Source organism: Heterocephalus glaber, unplaced genomic scaffold, assembly GCF_053883595.1.
Source record: "Heterocephalus glaber isolate CG9 unplaced genomic scaffold, H.glaber_assembly_v1.0 deba00001743, whole genome shotgun sequence".
NCBI classification, from domain to species: Eukaryota; Metazoa; Chordata; class Mammalia; order Rodentia; family Bathyergidae; genus Heterocephalus; species Heterocephalus glaber.
The window spans coordinates 1,199,391-1,218,751 of NW_028258449.1; the positions used below are offsets into that span (position 1 = coordinate 1,199,391).

At 52.3% G+C, this 19,361-nt stretch overlaps 1 long non-coding RNA gene across 1 annotated transcript; it reads left to right on the top strand.

Annotated features, from left to right (window-relative positions):
- Positions 1-3,031: 3,031 nt before the first annotated feature.
- Positions 3,032-14,193, top strand: LOC147821397 (uncharacterized). The gene is made up of 3 exons (XR_015447052.1): positions 3,032-3,443; positions 4,434-10,404; positions 12,664-14,193. It is a non-coding gene; the product is annotated as an uncharacterized LOC147821397 (long non-coding RNA).
- Positions 14,194-19,361: the final 5,168 nt, after the last annotated feature.

The following is a 19,361-nucleotide window of genomic DNA, read 5'->3' on the forward strand; positions in this document are numbered from 1 at the left end:
GCATTGCGGGGCATCTCTGTGGCTTCTGAAGCCACCAGAGTTCTTCTCTTGCATGGGAGCATTGTGTCCTCTGACCTCTGCTCCCCTTGCTGCGGTGTTGTTGGCGTACAGGGAGAGACACAGCTTGGCCTGTGGGGGTAGAGCTGGCAGCAGGCTGTGCAGGAGGAAGCCGCCAGCCTGTGTCTTTGTCCACTTAGCTTTAAAGGCAAGCTATACCCTGGAAACAGGGAACTTCTACTGCCAAATGCTTATGCAAAGCACCAAGAGTGCCAGTCCTTGCCACTTGTGGCAGCACTCTTGGAGGAGTCTACTCCCGACAGTACTGAGTCTCACCCCAGGAATTCAGGGTTGGGTGCAGTAGGACTCTCAGAGAAACTAGCTCTTTGTTTGCTAACGAGCTACCACAAAGCAGAGGAGCTGAACCAGCGGGCAGAGGCGGGAAGAGCCCAGGTCTGTAGGGCAGGTGCTGCGGGTGGGTGGGCTCTGCCTGGACATCGGGGCTTCCGCCCCTTGACCTCCACCTGGGCTCTGGCCTGTGTTTAATCAGCCTGTGGACGAGTGTGCAGTGAGCAGCTACTCCATGCTCAGCAGCAACAGGAAGGCCAGACTTTCTCCCGGCACTGGCACAGCCCAGACATCGGGACACCAGGGCAGTCAGGGCCACATGAGCAGTGACAAGTCTGCTGGCTTCCAGAGCCAGCTTGGCTTCCTCAGTGTCTCTTGAGGGGCTTTGGGGTTGGTTCTGGAGTAATGTTTCCGGTCGTCTTCACCAGGGTGCTGACGGGGGCTCTGGAAGCCCTGTGTGTGGTCCTCTACGCCAAGCACGACTCTTCTCCTCAGCAAATCAGAGGAAAATTGTATTTTGTGTTTTTCCTTCTATGATAGTGAACTTTTTTGGTGTTTAAATAAACACATGAGAATTTTATAATATAGGGACCAAGAAAATCTTTGGGCGCAAGGCCCAGCTCTGAATCTGCCTAGCGTGTGACCGTGAGAGAACCGTTTAGCTTCTCTGTCTTACTTCTCCAACCGTGAAATGGAGATGAAGATCTGTTTAGACCCAGGGTTGCTGAGATCATCTGACAGCATTTCACAGAAAATGCCAGTGTGCAGCTTGGCACATAGCAAGTGCCAATAAGGATCAGCCATTATCGCTGTTGATGTGATCCGGACTTTCAGGTGATGGCATTACTGTGTGTAGGACTACTTTCTAAAGAAGGAAGTGACATCAACAAGAAGTTGCTGGGCAGAGCTCCCTGGGCCTTGCTGCATGACAGCCCAGGGACAGAGCACAGACGGAGGCTGTCCCCCAGGTCCTCCAGGAGGTTCCCTGTGGTTGGGAGCCCGGGTTAGCATCGAGCCTGAGGTGAACTGTGTTGACTCTTCTTATGCATAATTGCTTCTGGCAAAGCCTAACTTGTAAGTTAGCCACAGGACGAGATTAACAACAGTGGCTACTAATGAAATGGGAAGGTGCCGCCGTGTATTTTAATAAAGGTCACGTGGTTGTGGTCTCCATCATACAGTCTCTTGGAGTCCACCACTCCGTGACTGTGTGAGACAGGGTGGTGCCATCTGCAAAGAGATGAGCCATGAAGGACAGCAAGGACATGGTTCTCCACAACACGAGCCCCTGCTGCTGTTCCTGAGAAGGGGATCTGATGCCGAGGGTCCACTGCATGACCGACGCGTGGCAGCAGACGTGGGAATGGCGCAGGACAGTGCTGCACACGCCCCACTGCAGTGTGGAGCTCAGGAATGGCTTATTCCTGAAACTTTCCACGTTGTATTTTCAGATCACAGTGAACCATACATAGGCACAGAGGGTCTGTCACCCAACCCAAAGGGACCCCAGTTAAAGACAAAATACTGAATTAGTTCTTTATGCAAAGCATGGTGATGCCTCTGGCCAGTCGCAGCTCCCACAGGGAGCCCGTCAGTCAGCGGGCTCTTTGGGGTACTCCGTGTGGCACACTGGTCCAGACAGCCGTGCTATGGATGCAGGTGTGGTGCAGGCCCAAAGACGCTGGAACAGTGCAGGCCAGCTCTGCGGTGCACACAGTAGGACGAGCACAAGCGTGAGGCAGTCCCTGCGGGGAAGGAAGCTACTTCATCTTTCCACTTCAGTTCCTGCCTCTGCCAGGGTGGTGTTCTCAGCGCTTCTGAGCTGAAGGCCACATGGGGGCTGGCACAGAGTGGACACGCGGCAACATTTGCCGAGCCAAGGTGCGTGGAAGGAGACAGCGAGGTGCGCACAGCTACACTGTCGAATGGGTCGGCCCCTGGGATGTCGACTGACTCTGAGCCTTGCCTTACAGGGACCGTTCGACCCCAAACATTCCTTGCTGAGAGCTTCAGGAGGTCCCGAAGTTCCTCCGAGGTGGACGTCCCCAGTGGTCCTCTCACGAGGTCGCCTGATGCAGCTCACCCAGGAGGGAGGGGAAGACACGTCCCCGGCCTGTGGTGTGCGAACTCCTCCTCAGAGCCATCTCCAGCCTGGGTCGTTGCTCTGCCAGGACGCCAGACTAGGGGCAGGGGCAGGGGCAGAAGAGCTGCTTGGGGCCGGGGAGTGCCCTGTGTGCTGTCTGGCCCGAGCCCACTCGCTCCCTCGGGTTGCTGTGCCAGGCTCCAGACCTTTCGCAGAGCTCTGTCTTCTCCGTACCTCGTTCCCTGCTCAGCGGGGCCCCAGCCACAGCGGCTGTCTGTCTCTTGTTTGGCCTTTCATTTCAGTGGGTCTTTGCCAGGGATGATAGTTCATAAAAATGACTGAATAACAATAATAAAACAAAGTGGGTTGTCTTTCCACGCAGTAGTGATTCTTTGCTGTTGTAACTCTTCAGAACTGACAGCTAAGAACTGAAGGAATCAAAATTAATTTCTGGGTTACCCTGCAGTGGCTTCCACCCCAGCGTTCCCGGGGGGAATGCGCACTCTGGACAGCAGGGGGCAGTGTTCATCTGCAGATAACAGCGCCAGCGAGGGCGTGCAGCTCCCAGCCGGGGAGCAGAGCCCAGCCTTCCAACAGATTTCCCGTTGGGTTGGACATCTCCTGGTTTGCTAGGTCTACATTTGCTCTGAGTCCTGCCATCAAAACAAAAGCACTTTCTTAGAACAGGACGTGCAGCGTGGGGCTCATCGTGAGTAACGCTTTCAGCCTTCGGGGGCCTGGGGGGGGGGTGTCACACAGCAACCGGAAGCCCCCCTCCTTCCAGTGTTGGAAGAACAGCCAGGTTGCCTTTCTGTTTCGGTTTGGTTTGTTTGACTGAGAAGGGACAAACCCTCAAGGTGCCACCCTGGGCAGGTCCTCTGTTCCTCCAGAGAGCAACAGCCAGCTCCGGGAGAGGATCAGGTGCCCATGTCTGGTGACTGGAAGGAAGGCCCTGCGTGTGCAAGGCGACTTGCAGCCAGCTGCATCGTACACCCTCGGCACAGAAAACCTCTGTGTAAGTGACACGCAGGTGTGTGGGCCTCCTGCAGTTGGGGCGCTGCGGGGTGCAGAGTGGGTGAGGGGGACAGGCCCTGTGCTCCGCAGAAGCCCCAGGAGCGCAAGAGGCCCCTGCTTCAGGATGAACTTGCTTCAAGCTACAGTCTCACTCTACTGCAATGAGAAACACGCATTTTAAGCAAACATTTAGGATTATTTTCCCAAATTCTTCAAGTTTTTCTTTTTTCCTTCCTCCTGAAATGGTTTCTAGTAATTTTCCCATACGATTTGTGCTTCTGGTAACTGATGGTTTATTGCAATGCCTGACACATTTTATGGTGCTATTACAAAATTTAACTGAAATAGATGAGAATGGTGTGTTTGCAAAGATTGTGCAATCCTCTAAGTTAATAGAAGCAAAGTTCCTTCAGAAGAGTAAAGTGAGTTTTAAGCTACAGGGGGAGGAGGGAAGGAAGGAGAGAGAGAGGGGAATTTGCCCTATAAATTCTTCACTTTTGTTTTTCTCAATTACCATTATTTTTAGTTGAATTCATGGTTCACACAAACAGCTGTGTATTACAACTGACTTCCATAAGAGTTAAGGAAGTTAGAGCACTTGAATTTGGAATTTGAGAAACACAAATCCATGATTTGACCTTGGAGTGTATGTCCCAATCCCCTGTTTCAGCAGAAAGCCTGCATATATACATACTTAATGAATAAGACCCTTAAGGTTTGCATGAAAGGCAACACCCTAGATTTATATATTCCATTAAATGTGATCTTCACAGGCTAATTAGTTAGTAATTTCACCCTTGCTTGTAATATAAACCATTTTATGCTCAATAATAATAAAATCTATGTAAACTAGGCTCTTTATTAATAAACATTATGTGCTTCTGGCTTTCAAATAAAATAATGCTTTGCGTGCCTCTCTCCTTATCATGCCTAGACTAATCACCCAGTGAAAATCAAACAGTGACAACACTGGTTTTATCTCATGTTGTAGAAAAGCAATACGGAGACCAGGTCAGGACCTCGGGATGGAACAAGAGCTGGAGAAGCTGGGATGGAGTGGGAAGTCTGAGCCTTATTTCTGGTTCAGTGTCCTGTAAAGGGCTGAGCCAGACAGCAGAGGTCTCTCACCCCCACACCCATGAGGCCTGCAGTGGAGAGGTCCCGCAAGAACAGAAGCCACGGGAGGCCCAGGTTGTGTCCACATGCATTGAAGCAGCGACTTCACCTCCAAGCTAGGAGCTCCTCCTCACCCAGCCTCCTACTGTGGAATGCCCATGCTCCTGCGACCGTGACCCCAATCCCACGGGCCAGTGACAAGGACAGGGTCACTGTGGAATGAAGAGGTGGGATCGTTTCTTCAAGTGATGAGAAGCTCAAGGCAACAGCGGAGCATCACAGCAGCACTGCTCTCCGGAGACGTGGTGGCCCCAGACTCGTCACATGCATGTGCACACACGCGCACACACACACGTGTGCATACACACATTTCCCCACACCTTTGCTCTCCCTAGTTAATACAGAGGAGCTCTGGTCACAATGGAGCCAATGTGAAAGCTCCTAACAGGTTGATTCCCAAGTTTTCTGTTGCTGTCACGTCCACGATGGCAGCTGTGGTATGTGGAGAAGTGAAATGTGTACTGACAGATGACTGCATTGTTGGGAGGAGACATTATTTCAAATGTAAAAATACCAGGACATGGGGAAACCCTAGTCAGCCCATGAAGGCTACTGTTTGAATTCCCTCTTGTTAGATAGTCATAACAAAAGCCATGGCTCTCATGGGCTGCTCAGGAAGGGCTTTGCACGTAGCATTCTGTGAGTCCATCCAGCAGCCCAAGCCTCCTGGACAGGCGCTTTGGGGCCCACATTATGGATGGAGGCAGAGAGCACTAGGTAGCACCTGATGTCACAATGTGAAGGGGTCACATGAGGACTGGCTTTCTGCACTCAGTGAACAGCTGCTGAGTCTCGGGGCAGAGTAGGCACGGCTCGAGGTTGAAGCAATCCCACCACAGTGGGATTCCTGGGAAGATCGCAGCAAGCGGGGCTTTCTGCAGAGGGGATTTGCCTCCTCTCTAAATGAATCCGTGTTGGGTAGAACATGAATTAAGTCAGCAAAACAGAGGGGAAGACAGCGAGGGACAACTGCACCCCTTTTTAGGACAGCACCAGGGTGGGCTTCTTCTATTCAGAAAGGCAAGGACAGCATCCACCTTAGTGTGTCCTAAGGCCTGCGAGAAGCCGGCATCCCCAAGGAGCTGGAGGGGCAGGGGGAGGCCGTGCCTGCTGGTCTGTGCCGAAGGTTGACTGAGGCCAGTAGGTGACCTGAGGATGCCTGTGGATGTGCTGAAGGGCAGAAGAGCGAAACCCAAGGAATGCTTTAAGTCAGGTGGCTCCCTCTTCTCCATAAGCCGGAAGGGCGGCTCCTCGCTGTTGACTACTGCGGGTACAGGTTTATGAGTGGGGGCAGCGAGCCCTGCTGCGGGACAGTGGAAACCTCTGTCCAGACTCCCGAGAGCTGCAGAGGGACTCGGGGTGGCACTGGCCTTTCTAAGATGTCGAGCGGAAGAAAAGCTTGGGGCCCTCAAATCAATCAGAGTTGTGACAGGAAGGCTGCCCCGCAGTCTCTGTGTCGGGGAGTCGTCTGAGAGAGACACGCAGGGATGCTCTGTCTCCCACGGCCTGAGACATTCAGCAGGTCTGTGTTGAGTGGCTTCTGTGTGCCCGGCCATGTGGGGGACAGTGGTGGAGCCAGGACGATGCCAGCCGAGGGCCTGGCCTTCAGAAGGGACAGGCGGGAGAGGAGGACATGCAGTGGCCCTGGGCACATGGTCACCGCCGCCCCTGATGGGCGGGCAGGAACTTTCCTGTGCGCGTGATCTTGAGTCTGCTCATTTCCATAACGGAAACGTTCACCTGAGGGGCAAAATGCAACTTCTCGCTGCCCACAGCCTAAGAGATGTCCAGGAAGGGGCAGGGAAGCACGAACAGGACCCCACAGCCACGTGAGCTGTCAAAGTTAGTCCGTTAGACACGCGGAAGGGACGGGAGACGTCACCACGGTGCGAATGCAGCCCACTCCCTCTGCAGCGCTGTCAGACGTCTGTGTACCATGGCCCTCGTAAAATCGAGCACTGGGTCTTTTGCTAACGTTGTGCGTGTGCCACGGCGCAGCCGAGACATGTGAGGTGAGACTCCCGAGCCACGATTCCCGCTGCGGGTCACTGCCCGCCTGCCCGCCGCCACTTAAGTCCGGCCCTGGGGGGATTGCGCTGGTGACTACTAGGATGGTCGCATGAGGGCGGATTTCGCTCAGACTCATCTGTTTTTCAGGACATCAGTTTGACTTGGCAGCTGGAGGAGCCTCAGAACATTCTCATTCTGGAGCTTCGATGAAGCTCTGGCCCTCCGTGCTGGGCCCCCTAACCCCGGGCAACCAAGCCGCGTGCTGGTCCCGCCTGAGTCCTCAGCTCGGTCTGGCATCCAGGCTGGGGAACCCCGCAGCGTGTGCGGTCAGGCTGGCCGCCCCGGATCCCAGCTCGGGCTGTTCCAAGGGAAGCTGAATCTATACAGGTCCTCGCCTCATCAGGACATTGTTTTCCTGAGCTCCGTTGTTGACCAGGATCGTGGTGAATCTTCCAGCAAACCGTATTTGTTTCCTGCCACAATTTCTAGAATAAACAGAATTTGAGCCACGTAATTTCTTATTCTCAGGTAGCAGCTATTCCGGGCGTGGTTTGAAACACCAGAGCACGCACGCCCCCCGCAAGAGTGTTATCTACACTGGCTGGGCCCAGAGTAAAACTAAGAAAAATAATTTGGTTTCGAGATAAGTTTTAAGATAAACATCAACTCTGAAGGAAGATTTTTCTAAAAATCAGATGTTTGGGGAAGCTTGATGATCTCCAGATATCCTACCTACTATAAAATCATTAGTAATTGATTTAAAGCATGGGCTGAATCAATTCGAAGTTGATTCATCATCTGAAATTCATTTGAAATCTTAAGTTAAAAAAAGTAAAGAATCAATCAGAACACCTCATCTGAGAGCACCTTACACGTGGGCCACAATGCACAGTTCGGGCTTTACGGGCCGAAGGGGTGACCCTCGCCCACACAGCAGTCTCCCTTCAGCTGCACGGCCACCGGACACTGCTCACGAGCTGGAGACTCAGTTTCCGTGTCTGCTCCCCATCGCCAGTGTTTCTGTGAGAATTGAAGATAATTTAAATTAAAAATTTCACCTTGCGTAGAGTTGGGGAAACTAGGCATAGACTACTTACTTGAAAGTATTTTTCAGGACAAAATGAAATAATGAAAAGTGCTTTGAATTCTGAGAGTGTGACGCATACTCCACCGTGAAAAAACTCAAGCGCGTTTTGGTGGGAGAGAGGCCTTTTTCCTCTTCCATCCCACGTGGGTTAAGAACTTTATAAAATACCCGAAAACAAGCTGCTGAACACTGAGATAAGAAGACCCCTGGAGAGGAGCAGCCTAGCCCTGGTCTGCTGATGCGGCCGCCCCTCCACGTCCTCCCACGCTCAGGCCTGAGACCTAGTGGGGCGGACGCTGTCCCCCCGGGGTGGCCGCGTCTGTCTGCACTCGACGCACTGTGGCCGGGCGGGGCAGCTCCCCTCCGCTCCGCTCCTCCCTGCCAGAGGAGAAGGCCCAGTACGTGCCAGGCTGCCTGTCACTTCTCAGCCGGCCTCCTGCGCAGCCGCGGTACAGGCTTCCTCAGGGGCAGAGCATATCGAGGCCCTTCACCTTTTCATGAACTGACACATTTCCTCCCGGGATTCCCCTTTTGGGCACCACAGCATCAGGAGCCCCTCCGGGTCAGCTGTGGCTCCCGCTGTCTGTGCCCCCTTCTCCCTGCAGATCCTCCTGTCAGTGCCCATGGGATCCCCAGTTCTGTGCCTGCCTGTGGGGTTCTGGGAGTGGGTATTCACGGCACTCCTGCCCTGTCTGTGGACCCCAGGAGTTTTTCTTCTTTACTGTCACAGCTATCCATGGTTCCAGTTTCTAGAACCTGGCACAAGGCCTTGCCTGTGTGAGCAGCTGGTAAACCTCATGAATTCGCCAGGTTCTTCTGGCTCCTTAACTTTGCTCACGAGATAAGGGGTATACAGGAGGGGTGGACTTCCTCAGTGACAGGTGGAGAGCACAGAAGAGCCAAAGAAGTGTCAGAGAGCAGAAACGAAGGCCAACGTGTGGCTGCAGTGGACCTGGGGCCCTTCTTCCCTGACAAGAGCACTGCTCCCTCCACAGAGGGGGCGCAGGACTGGGGACGTGGTCAGGGCTGCTCACAGGAGGCCCAGGAAGAGTGGGGCCTGGGAGCTACGCAGGCACTCAGTTTCTCTGTGCAGGAAGCAGCAGCCAGCATCGGGAGCTGGGCTCCAGGATCCCTGGGATCCCCACTGAGGGGGAATTTAGTACAGTGGACCCTTGACTTACGAACACAACTGGTTCCCTAGGGCTGGCTGTAACTCAAGTTGGTCAGTGAAGGCTCAGGCTCCTCTCCACAGCCTTCAGAGTCTCTCTCCTGTGCACAGCAGATCTGTGTCCTTAGAGTGCACTGGCCCGGGATTTCTCAGTGAACCCCACACAGGAAAGGATACTGTCATGTTCCTTCCAGAACTCTTTAAGGGATTAATGTGTATCTGACACCATCTGGAAGTACAAGCCGCTGCCATTCAGGTCTTAACTCAGGGCTTTGTTCATAAGTTAAAACTAACATTCCGGCTGTAACCCAGACTGATCATAGCTCGAGGGTCCACTGTAGCTCCGAATTCTCTCTTTAGAACCACGTGTGTGCTATTCCGATGGTTGGCAAACTGGAAACTCCTGGAGCGTGGTTATTACGTGAATGAGTGGGCGAAATGGGAGAGACCCGGGCACCTCTACTTGCCTGGTCCTAACATCTGTTCCAACCTCTTGGGACATGAGCTCTCTGCGTGCAGCTGTTGACGACCGTCCTCAGGTCCTCCCACCTGGGCTCCAGTTCCACTGGCGGCTTGAGTCTCGGGCGAGCTTGGAGTAGAGGTGTGATGTTACAAGTGTGCCCGCGGCAGCAGTGCCTTTCGGCCAGTTAGGTCTGCTCGCTCTGCACCTGTCCCCCATTCCGTGCCTCTTCTCGCTGCTCTGGAGCTGAGTGGAGGGGTCGCTCATTTCCTTGTGCTTTTGCCCTGGGGGCTGGGAAAGCCACCCGCAGCCTGGACAGCAGGTGCTGCTCGGTGCTTTTCTTAGTCTTCCTGTGCAGTGACCCCTGGGGGGTGGGCATGCTGCATGCTGGGGGTCGCACAGTCAGCTGCTGAAGACCTGGGAGGCCCATGAATCACTGCCACCCTGCCCTCCACATGCTGTCCTGAGTACTGCAGTCATGGCTCCATGGAGGCCCAGACCCTCCATCCTTCCCTCTCCCTGACACTGTGGATCAGACCCAGGGCTTTCAAACTGAACCGCATCCCCAGCCCTTTTTTAATTTTTTACTTTGAGCCAAGTTCTCACTAAGCCCTAACTCACCCAGGATGAGTTTGAACTTGAAGTCCTCTTGCCTCGGCCTCCCAGAGGGCACTTCCACACCCTGCTTCAGATTTTCTTTAAGAAAGTGAGGCGGGAATCAGCACCCCCTCCCTGGGATCCCCGTACACATCAGATTGCGGTGGCCTCGGGCACACCTCCATCCTGTCTTCTGATGGCCCTCCTCCCTTTTTCTCTACACAACAGCTGCAGAGTGGATGTCACCCGCAGAAGCAGACGGACCCTTCATTCTTACACCTCCGTCACAAGTAGAGCTGCCATGGAAGTTCTGATCCCCAGTTGCAGCACATTTTCAGAAATTTGCCTTGAACACTTTCTTGCTGACAGATCTTCAGTGACATCCAGGAGGACAGGGAGGGCAGGTCTTGCTAGCTGTCAGGATTCTTCTAGGCTGAGAGCTGCCCCTAAAAGGAAACAACCGGGTAAGATTCCTGGGTGAACCTGGAGTGCCGAGGGACATGAGGGGGAGGGAAGGGCTCTCAGGAGACCGCTCGGCAGGGAGCGGACTGGGAGCTCGAGAGCAGACTGTCCCCATAGTGGGGCTGCCGTCCAGGCGCAGCCTGTCGCCAATGACTCAGTGCAGCCTGGGGCCGGGCTCTGCCAGGGCGCAGTAGCTGCTCTGAACGGAGGGCAAGGGCGAGGCCCGATCTGCTTCTGTGTCAGAGGGAAGGAGGCAGCAGCAGTGTGGGGCGCGGGACACGTCTTGGGCTATTGCCCTGCTCCTGCACTGGGATTCCAGGGCACCCAGCAGGGGCTCAGCTTTCCTGTGGGCGCGTCTGAGGGGGTCGGGTCTGGCAGGGGAGCAGAGTGTGGTGAGCGGTGAGCAGCTTTCCGGGAGTGAAGAGACCCCGGGCTCCTGAGCCCAGGCCCGGGGGTTCTCAGTGCTGAGGTGACAGAGTCAGCCTGCCACAGGAGGAGGAGCTGCACAGGTGCTACCATGGCCAGGGTCGCCTGAGCCAGGATCGGGGCTCATAGCCCTGGGCTGGGCTGGCCCGTCCTGGACTTCCGCTCCGGGGCTGTGCTCACAGGGCTCAGAGACGCTGCCTTGGTTTAAACCCCACTGGCGCTAATCTGTGGCAGCACCCCTGGGACCCGGGACACTTCAGACCCACGCCAAGGCCATGTGCTTCTTGTCCTTGAGGCTGTCTTCACCTGCCTTCCAGCCTGCCTCACATTTGCTGAAAAGCAAGCTGGGCGTTGAGGCCCATGTCAGTAATTCCAGGGCATTAGGAGGCTGAGGCAAGAGAGTTCAACTCTCACTTGAAGAACCTATATAAAAATACCACAAAATAAAACTGAAGGCAGCCTCACTGAGGTCACTAAGTTCAACATGATTGGACATCCCCCCCCCCCCCCCCGTGTAAGAGAATTGAGTGAATATTTTATTGATGAATCCAGGATGAGAGTGTTACCTGGGAGTGGTCACCTGTAATCCCAGCACTTGCAGGCTGAGGCAGGAGGGTCACTGCTTGACACCAGCCTGGGCAACACAGTGACACCCTAGAAGGAAGGAGGGATGGAGGGAGGAAGGGAGAGAGAGAGAGAGAGAGAGAGAGAGAGAGAGAGAGAAAGGCATCACAACTCCGAGGGTCTCTGCCCCCACGCAGCCTGGGACAGACACCGGCAGAATAAACATCTGTTTGTGGTGAGGACGAAGCTGAGACCATATCGCTGTGACAGGGATTTGTCCCTTTGCTTACTTCTGGGTCCTGGCCAAGTCCCATCCCAGAGACTGCACCAGAAGGGTGTTTGTCTCTCTGATACCCACCGCCTAAGAGGCGAAGCCGCCAGCCAGAGCCAGGTGGGCAGAGAGACCGGAGCTGTCAAGCCCTTAACTGGGATCAGGGCAGCCCTGGCCTCCTCCCTCTGTCTCTTCTGAGCGTGACTACCAACATTTCAGTGTTTTGCCTCAGGATTTAATACTTACATGTCTCCAGGAATGATCCAGGAAACTGCTAATTTTATTTGTCCTTTGAGCCTGTTATTTCAGGTTAGATCTATAAAGGGAAATTATTAGGGCTGTAACCCTAATCCCTCCAATTTCCCGGGCCTCGTGGTGAATGGTGTTATAGGGAAGTCCTGTTGAATCAGGAGCCTCTATTAATCTGAAGTGTTTATTGCCCTGGCTGTTTGGGGAGTGGAGGGGCAGGGGGTAGAACCAATCATTTCCTCCAGGAGTGGAAGAGAAGTAAGAACCCCTCTCTGGGCATGTCTTCTGTCGCCTGTCACCTGTGGGTGACATAATCCTACTCAAATCCCTGGCTTTAGGGCAGAACAGGTGGGAGAGCCATTATCTATCCAGCCGTCTCTCTTGGTAGAGGAGACATGGGACTGGCAGGTAGGCTTCGGTGTCAGAGCCGCGTGGTCCCTTGAGGCCACCCAGGGCCTCGGACATGGGCTCTCCGCTCCCACCTCGGCTGTCTTGCCCTGGGGAATGATCTGGAGCAATTTCTAAATCATCACTTATTAAATAAAATTTTCACTTTCCTCATTATACTTAGGGAAATAGAAAAATTAATACATTTCCAAAAAGGAAGAGGAAACAGTTTTCTGCTCAATCTTGAAATACAGAAAATTGTCCTTTAATATGTACTAAAATGCTGCTGCTTGGCTGTAAAATCTGCTATTTGCATTTCTTGCTTTTTCAATTTTTATTTTTTGTGTGTTTTTCTTTCCTGCAGGCTGTGCGCTGCTGCAGGATCTCGACGTTGACTCATCGGATGCATTTCCAACTCCAGCGGCTCAAGACAGGTCCCTGCCACACCAGAGGCTCAGCAGAGCCTGCATTCTGCAGATGGGTGAATCTGCTGCCTTCCGGCCGTTCCTGTGCCCTGGCTCAGATGCAGCTCTGGCCTTTGCCACTCTTCCTGGACACATGACTTCTGTGCCTCAGTTTCCTGGCCTGTGCTGGTGACGACACTCTAACCATATGGCCACGTAGGGTAGGGCAGCTGGAGTTGGGGACTTGCTGTGTGTTGTGGGTGGTTGCCTCAGCTGTGTGTGACATGGCAAGAAAGAACAGCCGCTCAAGTGAGGTGGACATGAGTTTCTCGCTCAGATCTGAGAAGCTCAGCAGGCAGCAGCCTGTGGCCTGGTGTGTGGGCTCTGCTTCCCACTGCCCAGGGCTTCTGTCCCTTGCCTCCATCATCCCTGCCCACGTGGCCACCCCATGTCCTCAGCGGGCCTGCTTCCCCAGGGGATTCTGCCTGCTGTCAACCTGGTCATCACTCGGAGAGGGAGAGATGCTTGATGGGTGTTTTGATGGGGCCTGAGGACTCAGGGAGGACCGAGGGGCTCACCGTCCCTCCCTGCCAGGACACGGAGGCTGCCTTCGAGGACAGTAAGTGGCCTCGTCCTGTTTGCTGCACATGTGTAAAGGACATCTCTCCTGGAGACATTAGCAGCAAATATTCAGAGAAATAAGTTAAAACGAGGGGCAAAAGAATGCAACTCAGGCGATGTCACATCTTTTCCACAACTGAGCTGGCAAATGTGTGTTGTTTATGGTTTTCATGTGGAATGTGAACTCTGGGGAGAAGAACAGATGTTTTAATAATTAAGTGCCCACTTGAGATGACTTGCGGGGTATTAGAAACATTTATGTAGAAATGATCAGGAATTTTGTGGAGGGCTTTGACCTAAAACTTCAAACTAAGCATGGTCTGCTACTGAGGTTCCTGAGGCCTGCGGTGACTTGGTGTTGGGGGCGTGAGGTTGCTGGGTGCACTTCATCCTCAAAGCCTGCCTGCCTGCCGCAGTGAGCAGAAGAGCAGCTGGTGGATACGAAGCAGAAGCGGGGGCCGAGGCAGTCCCCTCCTGTGGGACCAGGTTCCATAAACCGCAGGCTGTCCCCAGAGGGAAGAGCACACCTTCAAAACAGCGCTTTCCTTGGTTATAAAGGTGATAGCCTGTCACTGTCACAGGGACAACAAAGCACAGTGTGAAACCAAATGTCCACATGGTTGGGATGAGCTTGGTGGTGCACTCAGTCTACGGCTCATATTTTCTCGTGAAGATGTTTAAAAATTCCTATTTATGATAAAATAAAATATACTGCTAAAAGGTAAACTGAGGCACAATAAAATTCTCAAGGAGTTTGTTGGCGCACATAGTGACCTATGAATTGGGCAGCCCTGAGCCAGAAGGGACTTGGGCTCCAGTGCAGGAACCCGGGGACCAGAGAATGGGCTGAGAGGGACAGTGAGGACAACACGCGGGCAGTTGCAGTCTCCTACCATGCAGCCTCCTATCCTGCCTACCCTTCCAGAAGTCACTAGTACAGGAAGTGCTAGTACAGGAAATCGCTAGTACAGGAAGTACTAGTACAGGAAGTGCTAGTACAGGAAGTACTTGTACAGGAAGGTGGCTTCTGATCTGTTAAGCGTAAGTCTCATTTCTTTTCAGTGTAGGTGTGAGTGAGAAGAGCTCAAGTGAGGTTCTGCTGATGTTCGCAGACTGGGAGAGGCCGAGGTAGCTTGGAAAGGGAGCCCAGCTGGCCTTGTCCACCAGAGCCTGCAGGCTGGCCTGTGTCTGCGTCCACTGCGACAGCACGTGTGGATGGGAACAGCCAGCACTGCAACATGGAGCGAAGCACAGATGTGCCCCTCATGTCCCTGTCACCAACTCTTACGGAAGTGACTTAAATTTTTTTCTTTTCTTGGTTATTTTTGGTTGTTAATAATTCTAAAAGAAATGTGTGCATTTTTATTTCTTCTTTTTCCAATTTTAACCTTATCTCTTTTTGTTCAGATCTGAAAAATCAGAACTTCAGCTGCAGCGGTGGTATTTCACCCACTTCTTCCAATTAGGGTTTAGTTTCAGCCACTGGGAATAAAAATAGGTGAGACTTTGATAGCATCTCTTCAATCCCTGAACTTGTACATGATCAATGATCATGCTTGAATAAATTTCTCTAGTGTCAAATTAGTCCGATTATGACATTTAGATGACTATTAATATCTAGAATTTTACTTACAAATATAGGTAAGTATTTTAGGTATAACTGATAGTGATGACAACATTTCCTTATTGAAAGTTTAAGAATAAATATGCAGTGTTACTACAAGAGTCAGTGGCACATCAGCAATTAATGGTGATTGTAAGAGCATCAATTTTATGGGTTAATAACAATTATTAAGAACATTCAAATAATTGCACACATATGACAATGGATTGAGAGTGGTTTGCCTGGCTCCTTTTCCCTGTACTGGGCCTGGAAAACTGTCCACACTGTAGCCAGGGCCAATGAGGCTTCACCTTGCTGGTTTCCCTTCTCGCTAGGATCATTATTATTTGTTCTTTGATACCCAGTGTCCTTAAAAAGATTCATATGTTTTGTCTGGTGTTTCAGTTGCTTCAAACAGAAGGATAAATATGCTCCCTATTATTCTGTCTTGACTTGAATTTCTACTTGAAGGAAAGTCTCTTAAGTACGGTGACACTCGTGACAAATTAACTCCAAGATGCAGACATATAAAGAATCAAAACGAGTGTGGGAGAAAGAAGAAAAACACATTTATGCTTGTTATACTACAAAACTACATGAAAGAGTGCTCTAATTAATGCCCCATATTCTGGACCTGTGCAGACTGGTGTAGGTTGACTTGTGTCCTCTGCGGAAAGACATTTTGAAACCTGACCCACTGGTGCCTCAGACCTGGTTTGGAACAACCGTGTCCTTGCACACATATTGGCTGAGGGTGCACTGCAGTAGGGCTAGCCCTTCCTATACCCCGTCCTGGGAAGACGGTGCTTAGAGAGCTTGAGCGGGGACCCGAGGAACTTGGAGGACAGCGTCCCCCACCAGGAGCGAAGAGGAGACAAGGAAGTTCCTCCCCACAGCTTGGTTCAGACTTCCGGCCCCCAGACTGTGAGACAGTAAGACTGGGCACTTCTGAGCCACCTGGTTTATCAGACTGTATCAGGGCAGCCAGGAGGCTAATGCAGAGATGACCATTTCTAAGCTAGTGAAATGATCGCCTTAGTTAACCATTTCAGCTTGTGAGGCTGAAAGGTAAAGGGAGTTGCAGGTAGGCAGCAGTGACTCAGAGGCTGCTGCTCAACCCCTGAACCGTACATTCCACATGCCAGCGATGTTATTCAGGGGCCAGCTGAAGCATCTAATGTCCCAAGCAGTATGGGGACAGCAGGAGCAAGGCAGTAGCTGACAATTCACAAGTATTACTTGTCTTACCATATTAAAATGTGACTGATCAAAAATTTGGAAGTTAAGCAATTTTGAATAAAGTTTTAAGATTTCTCTTAGCTAAGGCTTCTTCTAGGAATGCTTCAGCTCTGGCTGGGTGTTGGTATTTGTTCTTGACATTGGATCAAAACGTTTGTCTTCCCCCTGCTTCAGTTGCTCCTGGTCAGCTCTGGTCTCCACGTATTAAGTGGAAAGTCCCAGAGCACCCAATGCATGTGTCCAGCGGTGCGCCCTCTCTTTACCGCGTGCTCAGCAGGGACGCAGCAGCCGGCTATGGCTGGATTGGCTGTCTTGGTACCATGGTGCCGGGTCTGAGTCATCCTTGCTGTTCTCCATACTGGTCTGAAGTGCAAGAGAAGGAACTCAAAGGAGCCATCAAGCGCGGAGGGGCAGAGCAGCCCAGCACCCTGTGGCCTTGCTGCAGAGCACAGGACAAACCCTGCACAAAAGCTTCAGAACACTGCAGCTTCTGGCATCCCCTGGGCCTCGGGTTTCCACTCCTAGGCCTTCTGCTAGGTGGGCAGCCTGCTCACACCTGGAATCTGCATGGTCTCCTGTCTGGGACACCCCTGGTCTACTGCTCACTGGCTTCTAGCTGTGCCTTGGGGAGCATGGTCAGGCTGGTGATAGCCGGGCCAGACGCTTGTTGGTTTAGTTCTCCCTTCTCCCTGTAGACGTTTGTCACGGTGACCTTCTCACCCTTACCTTTGAGTTCCAGGACGAGGAAGCTTATCCCAGCTCTGGTCCCTCTCATCAGGTTGGTGACAGCATCACTGTATCTGGTCCCAGGAGGCTATGCTGTTCTTGGTAAGGCCTTAGACCTTTCTGCAGGGTCCCTCAGAAAGCCCCGGGATGATCCTAATTTTACTTCTGCTGCCTGGTTCCTGCTAGAACCAGGACCATGACAGAGCATGTGACCTCACTCCCAAGGTGGCGGAATGGCCCAACGCAGTACAACCAAAGCCCATGATAGGCTGCAGACTGAAAACCAGCATCCAAGTCCTTACCCCAGAGCATTGGGGAGAAGCTGCTTTCTTTTAGGAAAAGGTCTACTCCAGATTTCTTTTTTTTTAATTTTTTTTATTTTTTAATTTTTTAATTTTTTTTCAGATTTTCAAGTTACTATTAATACATGTCTCTCTAATGGAGAAAGAGCCACATTATACAGAGAATTCATTTCACACCTGAGCCCTCCTTGCCCCTTACACGACACATGGGTCACCTTCTGTCGTTACACATATGGGGCTGGCCACTTCCCGCTCGGCAGAGCCGCAGCCTGCAGCAGCAAGCTGGAGACAGCTTTCCTGCTTCTGATATTAAACCTCCGTGCAAATGCAGGTTGCCACTGACCACACTCCCTCTGGTCCTGCCCCGCCCCGTGCAATCTGGCAGCATCTTGGCACCCAGCATTCACGCCTGTCACCAGGAGGCTGCACCCTGTTTCAACCTGGGCTGCTTGCTTTGAATGTCCGTCCTTAATACCTGCTCTCAGTGTGTCGTGGACTGTTGGCCAGTGGGGACCCTGGTACGGCTTCCAAAGCCAGTGTCCAACCTTCCCTGGGAAAATGTCCCTGGTGTCTGTGTTAAATGTGTCACCACTTCACTTGGTGGCCTGCTGTACAATGCGGCGGCCTCAGGGATGCTGCAAAGCTGGCAGAGACTTTCCAGGAAGAGTGGCGCTGTGACTTCCTCCACTGGTGACTCCAGGTCCCAGAGCGCTGGGTGTGGAAGCTGGCAGCAGTCTAAAGGCTGCATAGTTTTTTCTTTCCCTTCTTTCCTTCCTATTTCACATTATCTATTATACATTTTGGTCCTGAGAAAAGAGGGAAAAACCAGAAACAAAGTCTTTGTAAATGGGGAGGGGTGAAGGAGGTGAGGGAGGGCAAGGAACGGGGAAAAATAAGAACCAAGATACATCATGCACAGGCACAAAATCCAATGCTGAGCATCATCACACTGTATACCCAAAGTGTACCAATAAACCTGTGAATGAATAAATACATCTATAAAGAGCTGCATCACAGACAGAGGAGCCGCATCACAGACAGTGAGGCTGAATCATCACTGAAATATACACGGCCAACGTCGGAAGAATCAGAACCAGACCTAAGGTCTCAACATTTTTGACCTCGAGTTTTTCTATGAGACCATACTTTCCTTTTTTGAAAAAATAAAAAAACAAACCACAGAGTCAATTTTCACTGCTTTTCAATAGTTGAGGTCTGGAAGTTGTGAGCCTAGAACACCAGCCACAGGGCCCTGGGACCAGGCTGCGGGGCTCCTCACTGGATGCGTTTCGGCTCGAAGACGCCTCATTTCCGGTCCGGCCGATTCCCTGGCACTGAACTCGTGGCCCTCAGACCTGGAACTCGTGTCTGAGTGAAGCTCATCTAACAGGTATTTTCTCTGCAAGGCTCCTCGCGGCCTTTCCACCTTTAGAAAACTAGACCGCACTTCAGTGCCGCTCTCGAGCAACATTTCAGAGGGTTGAAATCACCAACAAAAGCGCAAAAATGAGAAAAACAGCCCTAAATAGACCACGAAAAGGACATCTGTTTACATCCCAGGGCTGAAGCAAGAAGGCAGAGTGGGGCCCCCTCGGCTGTGTGTGGCCGGGCACGCTGGTGAAGCTCACTTCTGTGTCCACACTTGTCCGTGAGTAAACACCACGATTTGGGGATTTTAAGTAAATATTAGCGAGCAGGTAAATCTGCAAACATGGACCCGAAGGAAAAGTGTGGGTCCCGTGAATACAGAAAAGTCGATTCACAAAGTGGGAGTGGGAAAAGACGGATCCAAAAGAGGGACTTTGAGGACACCGGTGTCTTATTACGGTGACGAAAGGGGTTTTCTGTGGGGACCACCCGCGTTTCAGCCACTTCTCCACTTCGGGCTTCTTCTGCAGGCACTTCCGGCCCTCCTCCCTGAAGAGGCTGGCAGCTTAGCTTTGCCCTGCCCGAGGCCCTTCCCTCCCCTGTCACTGAAATACCGGATGTCTCAGTTACCAGCCACCTCCATCTGGACTCACCCAGGGACCCCACGGGCCAACGTCCATGGTTTCCCTTCCTCACGTGACGGCAGGCGATGCTCAGCCCTCCCGAGACCTCGTCCTCACTGGGCTGTCAGTGCAGCATGCTCGCCTGCATTCTCCTCCGCCGAGGGGACGTCTCCTTG